Below are 12,197 nucleotides of genomic sequence, written 5' to 3'. Positions count from 1 at the left end.
AATGTCGTTATGAAAGTTCAAAGCTGCAGGATCGTCATTAACGGTGAATATCTCGATGAATGAGCTCTCTCGACTATTTGTTTGAGAAAATTTTTATTCTGCTCGAAAAGCGGAAGCAGATTTTCTCGTGTTTCGTCCGATTGATTCGCAATCGATTGGCGACAGTGAAGCACACTGGTTAAGGAAAGTTCATTGCTAACGCAGACTCGCGTTTCCACGTATTCGATTGACGAGAACGCATGCTGGAAAACTCCAAGGTTTTACGAGCACGGTTTCGCGAAACGATCGCTTCTGATACGCTGCTTGCATTAATCGAGGGTTAACTGCAGTGTGCTCCGAATAGCAAATAGATGTTCCTAGGAAATCATTTGGAAACAGTGTGGGCCATCCAGTCGGGTGCTATTAATTGGTAGACTGCGGATTTCATGCATTTATGATAAAAATTTTAAAATATATTTTATCAAGTTATTTGATTAAATCTTTCGGCAGAAAAACGTAAGGAAACAGGCGGTTAATCGATTTTACCTGGGAACAGCTCGGATTCTTGTTCCTCTGTGTTGTAAATGAGGCAAACAATTTTTATGTTACATAAAGATCCGCGGCCTAATCATTACCATTCGATTCCACGCGCACACAATGGTGGACTTTCGCTCGCGGCTGCGTACATACTCCCGAAGGTGCGCCATTGTGCACGGTGCATCCGAAGCACCCTGCGCTCTGGATGCAGCGTCCGCCAGCTTCGTAAATCACACCGAAAGTCCGCGGCGAGTGGAAGAAGGCTGGCTAGCGAGCATAGGCGAGAGAACGCGGGCCCTACGAGCGTGCACGGTGCACGGGGCCCGCTCCTCTCTACGCGGGGCCCGCTTCTCTCTACACGGTGTCCACATATGGCCACCGCACCGGTCCGTCGTCTCTGTCGCTTCGCCTCGAGAGTCCTTGACGCCCACCCTGTGTGTACAGTTGCGCGGAGAGACGCCAACGACGATGCCCTGTGCTCGCTCGCCCCATGCCACCATAGAACTGCCATTAATAGGGATAGAATTAACCCCTTGCGCCGAGTTAAACTCGCGATCAAGATCTCGAACAGATTCCACTAAGTACGTACAGTCACTCGGAATAATGTTCGGGCACTCTTAAAGAGACGATAACTTCTTGAGATGCTAGTTTCAGTGCTATTCGTTTATTAGTTAGTACAGCGAATCGTATTAACACGTTGACCACCATGTCACCCACAATTGGCTGACGGAATTATTCGTCCTGGTTTTCAAATGAATTTTTACGTTAATACATTCATTGTACCAAATTTAATTAGGATCTGCGAAATGCAAGAAAGCTGGAGGACTACTCAATATCATACATTTAATTTTTTTCAATTTTTATTTCATTAAATAACTTACTTTGATTTTATGGAATTTTTGAGGTTTCTAGTTTGGCAGTCAAATTGTTAAAGGAAGAAATAGTAACTATAATTTTATTGTAAATTCACAGATGTCTTCCAGTGTGTGAATATTATTCATTATTCGCAACAGTGCAATTTTTACTTTGCATTTACTTCGCAATTGAAGAGCGGGTCACAAACAGCCCAGCCGCCAGCCGTCCTTAGACTCTCTGTTGAACCCAGACGTACACCGGCATTGTCTCGCAGGAAAACACTCCCGCGGCGCCTCGCATAATTGACCGACGCTTTTCACCCCTTGTTCAGCTTCCAGACTCTCACCGGACACAACAATATATTGTCCATGACGTCGTTTGACGCTCCTCTCAACTTGGCGACAGTAGTCTCGTAGACGGACTCGAAGGTCGCCAGGTTGCTCGCACCCTTCCGGTGCTCGTGCACCGAGTTACAAAACCCTTGACTGAGCTTCGCTGGTCGGGGTTAGAGGTAATTGTCGCGGCAGTCTGCGCAGCTGACGCTGTCTGCTGTCTTTGGAAGTTTTACAAATTTCTGAACTCTCAGCTGCGAAGACTGGATGTGTCGGTGAAATGATTCCCGACAGTCGTGGCTTCGTTGTGTGACTCGAACGGCGAGGATACCGGCGAGGATAGTAACGGCACTTTTATGCAACGCAGGCTCGAGTTGGAACGATCACGAACACAATGGTACCGGCCGCTTGTTTAACGACATTGTTGTTGTGGCGAACCGAGTATCCGAATAACAGCATTCCGTACTTGCATTCTGATAAGAGATCTTTATAACGTGTGCACATACTCGAATCGTTCGAAGATGTGCGCATACATGCAGAAACTTGTTATGCACAAATCTCTAAAATGCGAGCAATTGTTATTAGACTTGCATGTCTTTGATAATAATTAGATTGCGGATACTTATGCGAAATAAAAATGTTGCGCATCGATTGCTAAGAAACGGGAGCCATGAAAAAGTTCTTTCCTTCTTTAATAATTTTAGTAAGATGAAAATAATACGTTGGTATTTCTAAATTCTCTTAATCTTTTCTCTGTTTTAAATTGTACCTACCGATTTTTGTTATAACCGCGTAAAACCTACATCCTTGTAACGATACACTCGAAGAGGAAATTCATTGTGCCTTCTGTTAAGGGTTCTTGCAGTTAAAGATAAATTACAAATTGTACTGAACATAAATGTATCTGCGATTATTATTTTATCAAACGTTGATGCGAATGCCGCATAAGAATGTTCTACATACTATGAACGTCGGTTCTCTATTTTATTGATGTATTTAAGACATTAACTTGATAAACGTTGGTAGTTTAACGGTAATTTGCCATACGGCGGAGAACAATTAGGAAGTGACCTACGGATTTTACTACGTTCAAATGGAATACCGTGGAGGATAAGAACCTAGCGAAGGCAGAAGGTACATGACTCACGTCGCTGCGCAGCAACGCAGCTTCAAGAATATTCTCTCTTCAGACGATTTTATCCTGCTCTCCCTTCTTCTGCAATTTGCAATGGGTTCCCATGTTATTTTCTGCCGGTCTTTATCTTCTTGGTTACTGGTCTGCTTATCGAGGCATTTATCATTGTCGCTGCGTGTACTGCGTTTCTTCGTCTTCGCTTCACCGCGTTGGTCCCTGTTCCCGTTTGAAGGAGTGATAAAAGTGGCACCGAACCAAGACAAATTTGACCAGCAAGTTTCTTGCGGCGAAATACCGTGCACGAAAATTTCGAGAACCGTAATGTAACAACACCTGGAAGAATGAATTCACAGATAATATTCATGAAGTGTATCAACTTCGCATTAACTCTTTCATTAAACTACCGAAAATGACCGAAGTTTAAGTATCTGGAGTAGTTGCAGTAGTGTGTCCTTACCTTTCCTTTCGCTCTAGCAAATAATTTAAAGTCGAAATACCATAGCGCAGACTATAATCTGCGCATGCCTACAGTACGAAAGAATGACAATTGAGAGCGGCGATCGAGCGAACACGATCGAAATCCCGGTCCAATTTGCGGGACTCGTTTCTGCGCGAGTTTCTCGAGAATCTGTCATACTGTGTGGCGTTCCTTCCGAGTAGAATGTCTCCCAATGCGTTAATTGTCACCGGGAGACCTCCAACGGTCGGTCCAGTCTCAGCGAAGACGGAAATTCTTGCGGGGGGAAAAAGGTATCGGAAAAAAGGGGGCAGGAGCGGGATCGGGACTGGTGGATCCAAATAAACGGTGGCGACCGGTAGCGACCGGAGGTAATCAAGGGTCCGGATGAAGACAACAGCGAGCCGGTAGGGAATCAAGTCGTCTTCCGTTGATTACCCGGGGCTTGGTCGTTCCGGCAGGCGTGAAGTTCGATCGATTCCGGGGAACCGCGCGGAATTTGCCGGTTTCTCGAAACCTGGACGACCGGGCCGAGCCGAACAGGCCGAGACCGGAGGGCCGAGCCTCGGTTTCTTGCCGATCTCTCCAGGCTTCCCCCGAGCCGATCCGATCCGACCCGCGAGCTCTCTCCTCTCTCCTCTCGGTTTCTCCCGCGGGTCGGTATGTTAATGTCATTCTCCCGAATCCCCTCGGCCCCGATTCGAGGTACTAGCCCGGCCAGGTTTTTCGTGTCGGGAACCATGTCGCTTCTAATTGACGAGTGGCGGACGTAGGACAACAGGATCCGTCCGTGCACACCGGTGACATGTGTCCGAGGTGTTCGAAGCAGAGTCCTGCCGTGTCTTATTATACGCTGGACACCCCGATATTTCGACGGATCGCGGCAAATGGCCCCGACGGCTTAGCCACCGGGACTACCGGCCGACGGAACACGCAGGAAAAAGAGCCGACCAGACACTGTGAACCTCCGCGATATTTTATCAATGGGATCAAAGAAAACGCATCTGCGACCGACGTGCCGCGAATCCGCTCGAATTTGCTGCGGGGCGACCTCCTCGGCTAGCCGACGTGTTTTGCCAGGGTGGAGACAGCCGGAGGATTTTCGCAAGCGCGAAAATGAACATGTTTTCTCTTTCAAATATCTTAGAAAGTGAGAAATAATAGAACAACGTCCCCAAGCTCTTCTAATGTCTTTTCCGTTTTGTATTCGACTCGCTTATTCTGAACCACAAAATAAGAGAAACATCAGACGAATTTAATATTACTGATGGGTATTTACAACCTATTAAAATTATTAATAGAAGAAATCAATTTTTACGTAACTCCCTTTTCTTGCAATTAATGCAAGTAATTTTTATTTCGCATATAGGTCTGCACTTGTAACAAACACGTAGACCGTAGTGCAGAAATCATAACATAATTAATGAACGCGCGGCTCCGAAGCCGCGCGCCGCTTACAAAGGGTTAATTATCAATTTCCACAGCCTGACGCGTGGCTCGTTGTGTACACAGCTTTACTCATTTTCTCCCTTCTTTCCTGGCAGTCCCCACCCTCTCCCCGTCAATCTTTCTCTTTCTCCCACGCGCGAATCGGTCATGAGCTTCTCGCGGTTGTACGACCGGCTTATTAGAACACGCGTAGCTAGAATCCATCGGACCCGTAAACGGCAGGATTCGCCCACGTGGCCGCCACCTCGAAAGGTATACCCGTATACCTGTCCCCCTTCTTCCAGCGCGCCTCTTTCGAGTCATTAACGAGTTCCCCCGCGGGTACCCCCCCCCCTTGATTCGGTGGGATCAAGGTGACGAACCCTGCTGCTCTTCCTGCGCTTCTCTGCACCTCGATCAAGATGTCCCTCTGACTTCACATTCTCTTGACAGAGAAGCAGCATCGCTCGTTCCTCGGACTGTGGATCTTTATGCAAATACAATTTTTCAGGAATTAAGATGTAACTGTATCTTGTCTTCTGAGAATTTCGGTACGTCGGATATTGGAATCGTGTACTTACTTCTGCCTTGTAAAATGTTCAATAAAGTATTTTCAGACGTGGTTTCTACACGAATGTGTGTATACGTGTTCAAATAAATTGATGCGAGAAAATTACACCGATTGGCTGCGGAGCCTTCGCTTGAAAACAGAAGCTGGATTCTAGTCGCAGGAGGACGAGGCAGACAGGTGTGCACGCGGCTTAAAGGAAACATCGGGTCACCGGATAAAAGAGGGGGCGATTGGATTGCAAAAATAGGAGGGAAAAGTGGATTCGAGACGAGGAGTACGCGAATCGTGACGTCGCAGCTCAAGTAGGTGTCGGTCTAGGTGGGTGTAGCTTCTCCTGCGTACGTTGCAACGGTGACATCATCGGTCACGCAGTCAGCTGACTCGACTTAGATGGAGCGAAAGAACGGAGAAAAGTGCGCCGCGCATAATTACTGTTTGTCCGCGTAACGCTGTATCATCGACGAGCGGATACACCAGCCTCGATAATCGAACGGATGTCGACCTTAATCGCGATTCCAACCGAATCCCCTCACCTCCCCGCCCAACAAATCGGTTTCTGTTTCTTTTTTTCTTTTTTTTTTCGCAAGTTGGAAACGCGTTGGTGTGTCCAGGGACACGCACCTGACGCAACGCGCGACTGTTGTAAGAGCAACGTTCCTGAAATTTCCGGAAATAATTGATCGGGCACGTTTCACACGGATGCTAATGGATTTCTCCGGTACGAGTTCGCCGGTTGCTTTATCGTTCTCCCGTTCGCGGCGATTACGTCAACTCCGGTTCTTTTGAACGACGTGAGCCGATTCGCGCGGTCAGCTATGCGAACTCGCGCCGCTTCAGTATGCAAGGTGGAGCGCCTCGGTGCGGTGCGGCGCGCCGATTTTCTAGAAACTGGCGGACGGAAGGAAATTCTGAGTAGAGAAAGAAAGGCTTGCCAAATAATCGACGCTGTTAATAGGATCCTCTCTCACTTCGTCAGAAAGTAACCAACTTGTTCTGAAACTGCGCGAACTTTCTGCAAACACGGTCCCGATATAACACTGTGCAAAAATTGTGACTTTTTGTTTTTATTGTACAGTTGTAACCTCCGATGAGAGGTTATTCTGCAGTCTGTATTACATACATAATATTACAATAATAACCTTATACTAATGTGAAGGGAACGTAAGAGATACATATCAGTTGGAGTCGCTTAATTAGTAATGGACGTGATGGTGACATTATATACACAATCCACGATCTTTCAGGAAGGAACATAAAATCTTACATAGAGTGTTTGTAAATCTCTGGAATAGTACATTGCACGATATGGGAAGAAAACAACCCCGTAATCTCAGGTTATACATAAATTTCAATCTGTGCGTGTCATATACAGGTCATTGCCATAAGACGTGATCAATATCCTGTGTCTCATGACCACATGAACAGCCAGGGTTATTAATTGTGACATTCCTGTGACACGGTTTCCATATAACACTGTGCAAAAATTGTGATATTCTTGTGAGACGGTTTCGATATAACACTGAACATATTCCCATGATTTTCGTTACTTCGCAGTTTCATTGAACATGGAATTAACCGTGTTGTAAGAGGGCTCTGTATTATCACAGGACCTTTTGTACAACGATTTTGAAGAAACGTATCTTCCGCTTATCAAGACCAACATAGTTCGCTCACAACTATTGTGCTCTAGGTCAAGCACAGTAGAGTAATTGTTCCACAGGTCAGCCATTCAAAGTTAGCAATCAAGCATCTCTGTGATTATTAATATTTTCATGCCATCGTTTTCAGGAAGTCTGATTATTGGCTAGGGGTTGAAATAAGATACGTGTGCCCCAGTTGAAGAGACTCTGGGTCGACTGGGGAACAGATGGGGTTGTATGGGGTGAGTGTGGTCCCTCGGCAATGGACCTACGGCGAATCTCGCCGCAAGAAAGCCGGCCAGGTACGGAGAATACGAGGACGATAGTAAATTCAAGTGAGACATTGTCCTTCGATCCCTCTCCGCCGGTATCGAACAGGGTGGTCCACCATGGAGCCGGTGCTCGCCGTTCCGTCGCATTCCCATTGCCCGTATAACGAGCTCTCGGGGCGCGCGCTCCCAGCCCCCACCCCCCTCTCTCTCTCTCTCTCTCTCTCTCTCTCTCTCTTCGGCTCTCTCCCGCCGCTCCTGGGTGTTCCACGCGTCAGGCGAATTGTAACTTCGCGGGGAGTGATCCCTAACCTGAATAAATTGCATTTCATTGCCCGCTGCGTCGCCATTTGCCGGCTACCCGACGGACGATTCTTGATGATCTAATCAGGGGTTGGAGAACGGGGCAGGTACATCCTTTCTCTTCTTTTGCCACGCGATTTCCCATTGATCCCCTTCCGTGGATTTCGGCCGTGTTACGCTACAGGTGAATCCCCTGTTTTCAGGTTTTTATAGTTCGCCGCCGGTTCTTCTACCGTTGAAGGGTGAGATCTTGATGGCTTTGGTTAGGTACGTTAGGAACCCGGCTTTATTGTCCGCATGATTTTCGACGCAACCGAGTGGTTTTTACTGCAAGTTCTAGCAGGTTGTAAAGGCAAATCCATAATAAAAATGTACTAAGACGAAGATTATGATTTTTTAAAAAAAAGAAAGGTTTTATTTTACAGCTGCAGAAGCGTTCTTGGTCTGTTTGTATTTTTCATGTCGATTGTACAGACTGTACAGTTCTTCGACGTTGAAGAAAGTTCGAGCATCGATTAATTAATTCCTGATTAATACCGGCAGATAACGTACCCCTTAATTCGCTTCATATCTATGTTACAAATTTAGAAAGCCCCGGCAATTTCAGAATTGCCGGAGATCGTGGAAAACGTTCATCGGAAGAACACGGAGCCTATCTGGTTCGCCCGAGACTTTCTCCTTTCACCAACCACGAGCAGTAGAAATCGCCGAGCGCTAATCATCGAGCAATTTGTTCTCAATTTTTATGAGTGGGATCTCCCACGGTTGCTTATCGGGAAGAGCACATTTTTTAAAATATATTATTCCAATAAATTACTTTCCCTGAAAGTTTTTTTGTGCGTCTAAATTCCACGTTCGCAGACACGCGATCTAGAGAAATTTTATCGTCTTGCATCCCCTCCTGCTTTCACCGCTTCAACCCTTATGTCAATGATCAAAAACGTTCAATAGAATTCTCATGCCTTGAAGAGAAATCAATTTATAATTATTAGTAGCTTGAATATTTCGCTACTCATGAACGTGGTTACTTCTGTTGTCCAGTAATGACTGATTAGAAAAGTGCGATGACGTCGATGCCGGTCTAGATAGCGATATTAGCGTCTTTCGCCGGTGACTCATTTAGCGACGAACGCAATGAATGACACAGGAATATTCAATCAAGGTTTTCCATGGATCGAGGGATCGCCGACGATGCTCGGTTCTCACGCGAACCGATCTGCCTTGAACGGCGAGCTAGCGATAATGAAACGTCTCGCGGCTAGAATCCGCAACGACGACTTTGCAACTGCAGCGCTCCCTCGCCTCGGTGCAACGAATTATGCATGCGCATTGGAATCCGACGAAACCGCTCACTCTCGCTTTGGATCTTTAAAAAAAAAAAAAACTTAATCATAAGAGTAAGATAACATTGAAAAGTGAGCTCGATACGTTCTCTGACGTTTGATTTTCTTCTGCGCGTCAAAGGATTATCAGTTTCGAATCACGTTGTTGCGGCCCTGGAGAAGTTTTTTCTTCTTTTTCTGTATTCTCACCGTTGAACGTGCTAGAACGTGCAACGAATCGACCCCTGTTGCATGAAGGCATGCTCATTATTGACCCTTTGTGGCCTTAATAAGCTTAGTCACGAGAATTTCGATGCTCCAAATGGTTGTCGTCCTTTTTTTCTCTTCAAAGAGAAAGTGGATTATCACTCGCACGCTGACATTCTGCGTTCGCGCAAGGCTTCGATGAAATGCGTTGGATAAACACAGTTATATTTTTTAGTACATCTTGAAACGATGATCATACTTCGTGTTATTTTATTGCTCAGAATTGCCACTTAGCAATAGGGACATTAAGCTTTCTCCAAACTAAAAATCATTTTTCTAGCAAGACTTTCCTTTTGATTATACCAGACGGAATAAATGTATTCGAGTAACGATTCACTGGATTTCAACGATGATTTTCAATGTCACGTGCAACCGATTATCCTGTTGTATTCTCTGACCGACTGTTTATACACCTTGTCTTTTTGTTTCGAATCATTTTTTCGATTGATTGATGGTCGAAAATGAAAAGACCCGGGGAGCTATCGACGTCGATGATATATCGATCCATCGCATCGGCGGGCCAGGTCGTGAGGACGCGTCGCCGATCGCAAGTCACGCGTGCTGCTACTCGATCAAAAAGGGACGAAGAAACAAAAAGAGCAGAGAGGAGTGGAGCCGGTGGTAGGAGAGGAGAATTTCGATTCTCATTACAGATACGAGATCCTCGGAGTGAGACGATTGGAACTTTAATGGAGCTTTAATTATATTTCGCCGTAGAAAAACTCGTGTAAATGCATGGTGAACGGGGAAAAAAATTGGAGTGGGCCGCGCCCGGGTAAAAACAGGTGATGATCGATACCATCGTGAACACTTCGAGGCGAGAATCGATCGTAATTATTGCCCCTATTAACCCGACGGAAGATCGATAGAGTTTGTAGAGCCGGTCGAGAGCCTTTCGAACCGGTCCCTGAAGTACGCTCCCTGACTAATTGTAAGCTGATCATGTTGAAATTAGTTGACACTGGTTCGCAATCAGTATCATATTTGCATTAGCTTATTTATCCTCGTGGTAATGTAAACCCCACGCTAATTGTTGTAAATTACTCGAAAGATTAGCTTGACACGATGTCAGTTTAATTTGACGAGAAAAGTGGTTCAACGCGAGGTATCGAAATGTTTTATTATACGATTATGCTTTAAAAATAAGTACAATTACTATAGGCACAGTAATTGGTATCCCCACAGTAATTGGGTCCCGTACCCTATAAACTAAACTAGTCCGAATAAATTAAAATCTAGAGGCTCGATGATATTATGAACATAGTGTACAGGTACATAAGAATAAAAAACTGAGTTTCCAGATACAAGCTTATTACCACTCCTTCACCTGTTTCGATAAGTGCCACTCGAAGATAAAAGATAATAGTGATAACACTAATCCTATCACAACTAAACTGATTTTGTCATACGTACAGCATTTTTAGTTTTAAAATCTCTATTATAAAATATCGAATTCGAGAAGTTGAGACTCGACATCCCAATTACAACCGCAATTATAAAGGTAAGAAGAACTACGACAACAACTTGGTAAAATTCGCAAAAAGTTGCATAAAAAACGAAAGTACGAAAAGGAAAGTAAAAACGAAAGTATTCAATAAAAAACTAAAGATCATTTAATTTCTTTTTAACAAAGTTCTATTTTTTTTTTCATCAATCAATGCACCGTCTTGTCAACTTTAAAAAAGCATTAGGGGTCCTAGATCGTAAACAGATTAGTTTCAAAGTGATTAATTTTCTGCCGACTCCTGTAAGAGTCCGAACACTGTGAGGTGGTACCAAAAATTCTCCAATTTTTTTGTAGACTGTAAGCACGATTTTACGAACATGAGCTCGAACTGAAACAACCATACTGTACGAGGGTGGTCTGAAAAGTTTCCGACCTAACAAAGATATAAGGCATTTTTTCCTCAAAATTATTTTTATTTCTCTACATAGTCTCCTTGTAAGTCTATACACTTCTCCCAGCGATGCTCCCATCTCTTCAGCCCGTCCAAATAGTACTTGCCGTCTTTCTCTGCAAAATAGCTATTTACAAAGGTGATGGCTTCCTCGTTTGATGAAAATCTCTGTCCTCCGAGTGCAACTTTTAACTTGGGGAACAAAAAGAAGTCGCTTGGAGTTAGATCTGGTGAGTAAGGTGGGTGATCAAGCAGTTCAAACCGTAATTCGTGGATTTTTCCCATGGCAATCGTTGAGGTGTGAGACGGCGCATTGTCTTGGTGGAACAAGATTTTTTTTCTGCCAGTGTGGCCGTTTTTCCGCAATTTCTGCCTTCAGCCTGTCAAGTAATGATGCGTAGTATGCTCCTGTAATGGTTTTCCCTTTTTGAAGATAATCAATAAAGATAACTCCACGACTGTCCCAGAAAACAGTCGCCATCACTTTCCCAGCCGAAGGAACAGCCTTTGCCTCTTTTGGCGGCGATTCCCCATAAGCAGTCCACCGTTTTGACTGCATTTTTGATTCGGGAGTGTAATGGTGTATCCAAGTTTCATCAACAGTAATTAGCCGGCGCCAAAACTCTGATTTATTGCGCCTAAATTGCGCCAAAAGAGCGATCGAAATGTTCATTCGAACACGTTTCTGATCCAACGTGAGCAAACGCGGCACCCAACGCGCAGACAGCTTTCTCATGCCTAAATCTTCATTGAATATGTGACAAACACGTTCTTTCGATATATTCATGGCCTCTTTTATCTCTCTAACTTTAATTCGACGGTTGTCTAGCACCATTTGGTGAATTTTAGCGATGTTATCGTCACTGGTTGCAGTTTTTGGGCGTCCCGAACGGTCATCGTCACCCAAGCCGGAACGGCCACGTTTAAATTCAGCTACCCAAAATTTCACGGTGGTAAATGATGGTGCAGAGTTCCCGTATACAGCGTCTAACTCTTCTTTGATTTGCGTAGGTGTATTGCCTTTCAAAAATAAATATTTAATCACAGCTCGATACTCGAGTTTTTCCATTTTCACAAAAACACTCACAGCAACTTACTCGAAACGACTGTTAAACAATAACTGAGCGTCCGAAATGGCTGAAATTTTGGCGAGTACCTGTCAAAGCATGCACAAACACGCTCCAGTACTGTTGTCGACAAATAC

The 12,197-nt window shown here is 44.8% G+C and overlaps 1 protein-coding gene and 1 long non-coding RNA gene across 4 annotated transcripts in view; both read left to right on the top strand.

The window, feature by feature from the left end:
* Egfr (epidermal growth factor receptor) overlaps positions 1 to 12,197 on the top strand; it is a 261,244-nt gene that overhangs the window by 164,308 nt on the left and 84,739 nt on the right. The gene's annotated exons all lie outside the window — the stretch shown is intronic.
* On the top strand, positions 5,899 to 7,105 carry LOC143355877 (uncharacterized). Its single transcript, XR_013082569.1, has 3 exons — positions 5,899 to 6,333; positions 6,724 to 7,014; positions 7,083 to 7,105. It is a non-coding gene; the product is annotated as an uncharacterized LOC143355877 (long non-coding RNA).

The sequence above is a fragment of the Halictus rubicundus genome, chromosome 7 (genome assembly GCF_050948215.1).
Source record: "Halictus rubicundus isolate RS-2024b chromosome 7, iyHalRubi1_principal, whole genome shotgun sequence".
Taxonomy (NCBI): Eukaryota; Metazoa; Arthropoda; class Insecta; order Hymenoptera; family Halictidae; genus Halictus; species Halictus rubicundus.
The sequence above is the reverse complement of the archived record's forward strand: the minus strand, read 5'-3'. Positions and strand labels throughout refer to the sequence as shown.